This window comes from Sceloporus undulatus, chromosome 5 (genome assembly GCF_019175285.1).
Source record: "Sceloporus undulatus isolate JIND9_A2432 ecotype Alabama chromosome 5, SceUnd_v1.1, whole genome shotgun sequence".
NCBI classification, from domain to species: domain Eukaryota; kingdom Metazoa; phylum Chordata; class Lepidosauria; order Squamata; family Phrynosomatidae; genus Sceloporus; species Sceloporus undulatus.
This window is the reverse complement of record NC_056526.1, coordinates 129,090,914-129,093,144: the sequence shown is the minus strand read 5'-3', so window position 1 is coordinate 129,093,144 and position 2,231 is coordinate 129,090,914. Positions and strand designations below refer to the sequence as shown.

The 2,231-nt window shown below is 38.3% G+C and overlaps 1 long non-coding RNA gene across 1 annotated transcript in view; it reads right to left on the bottom strand.

Annotated features, from left to right (window-relative positions):
* The window catches only part of LOC121931056, a 4,556-nt gene extending 3,573 nt beyond the window's left edge, over positions 1-983 (bottom strand). Inside the window, exon 1 of the long non-coding RNA XR_006104064.1 lies at positions 846-983. This is a non-coding gene — a long non-coding RNA (uncharacterized LOC121931056). The remainder of the gene's footprint in view (positions 1-845) is intronic.
* Between the last annotated feature and the right edge of the window lie 1,248 nt (positions 984-2,231).

Sequence of the window (2,231 nt, the reverse complement as noted above, 5' to 3'; positions counted from 1 at the left end):
GATCTTTATTCAAGATACCAAACACACTAAAGTAAGGGTGAGAAAAGTGCAGCCCTTGGGCTAGGTGTAGCACCTTGAATCTACCCTAAAATTGCCCAAGCCCCTGCCCCCATTTTGCTTAAAAATCCGCATACTGTAGTGTTTTTTGTTCCCAAACCTTCTCATGGTTCAAAACTGCAACTAGATGCAACAATTTTGCCCCATCCCACCACATACTTCCAAATTCCTTAAAACAAAACAAAAGAAAACCCAGTAATAATCTGACATTGAAACTGGAAGTGACACAATGTCACTTCCAGTCAGTCATGTTGACTGTGCCAATATGACTTTCCAAATAGATATGGAAGTGAAAATTGGCACCTTCTGGAATTCCCCATTACCCTGAATTAAAAGTGTTAAGCGACATCAGTGGGACTTGCTATCATATGACATAGTTGTAATCACTGTGTCTAGTTCATTTCCTTCAGACTAAGGGTGGGAATCATGCAGCCTTCTAGAGATTGATGAACTACAACACCCAGCATTCCCCACCATCAGCTGTGTTGCCTAAGGCTTCTGGGAGCTGCAGTTTAGCAGAATCTGGAGGGTCACATGGTCCCCACTCTTGGCTTATATTGTGCAAAATGAAACCTTTTTCAAGAGATAATTAATCTTGCATACTCTAATTGATCTTATGGTCTCTTTTAGTACATGCCTAAACTTGCAGGCAAACAGTGAGTCCCTCTGAAGTTCATCTAGCACAATGACATGCATTAACAAAAATTTGGTTGAACCAGGGTGAATTTGCATGGATGACCTTTTCAGGTCCTACATCCATATCATCTCTTGATGTTTTTAAAATGTACCTGCATGGATTGCTTTTTCATTCCCAGAATCCACATGGTCTGCCAGTCTGTTTTGATGTGAAGTGGAAGGCTTTCTTGGCCGGCATCCATGGTTTTTTGTGGGTTTTTCAGGCTATGTGGCCATGTTCTAGAAGATTTTCTTCCTGACGTTTCGCCAGCATCTGTAGTTGGCATCTTCAGAAGACGCTTGCCTGGATAAAGTGGGTCTATATATACTGTGTGAGCCTGTTTTGAATTTGGAAAACAAAGATACATACTCAGTCTCTTCATATTTAAGGCATAACAAGTTGTGTTAAGTGATTTAAGTGTACAATTAAGAACGTAAGTACTTTTGTGGGTGCAAAAAGCAGCAGTACAAACATAAATTTTGCAAGACTGGAGGATCAAGAGGGCATTGTGCCATAGCTATCCACACATTGATCATCTTCTGCTTAGAGTACTGTACTGTTATGTGTGGAGCGGCCCTTGAGAATTAACCTGAAAACGTCATAAGCAGAGAATGCAGCTGCCAGAGTACTATGGTTATATTTCACTGGTGCTACATTGGCTTCTCTTCATTTCTAAGCTCATTTGAACCTACAAAGTCCCACACATCTTGTTGAATACTGACAGTAGAATAATATTACAGAAAATAATTTGGTGAAACAGATGATAGGAAGTAATTTAAACCAGGAAAATGTTAAGAGGAGAAAAGACTCAACTCATCTTTTTCTGGAGCAGATCCCCAATTAATAGTATGGCCAAAATTTAGTTATTCCAAAGGAATACTGACTCAGCCATACATCTTTTTTGTTTCTTGACTGATACTAACATGGAGCTTGCTTTAAACATATGACAAGCCAGTCTTTATCCAACAACTAATCTGGAAGTTATGCAATTAGTAGAGTATTTGTGATAATTGTATGTTCATGTTCCCATCTCAATCAGTTTCTACCTGTTGAACCTGATTTTATTTCGTTCTGCAGGAGAAAGTTATTTCTAGTCTCTGTAAGTTAATAAATAGCTCTTTGCATTTGATCATAATAGGTTCACCTTTAGGGTCATCATAAGTTGGAAATGAGTTGAAGGCACAACAACAACAGAGTACCATTGTAGTGTGTGGAGAGCACCTCCCTTATTGTTTTCAAATAGACTTTAAAAACCTTTTTTTTCCAGGTTGCTTTTAAATGATTGTAGGTTAATCTTTCATTAATGTGAGTTTGTATTGCCAAGGCCTTATTAAGTAAGCCTCAAATTCTGTACCATCTTTAATCAATACATTAATTATTCATCCTCCTGGAAGTGGCAAATATATGTAATGTTAGATTGACCTGAGAATAATTTGTGTGTCTTAGCAAGAGATTCACTAGTGCTTAGGGAGACAAATGGAAATGTGGATTCATTTGT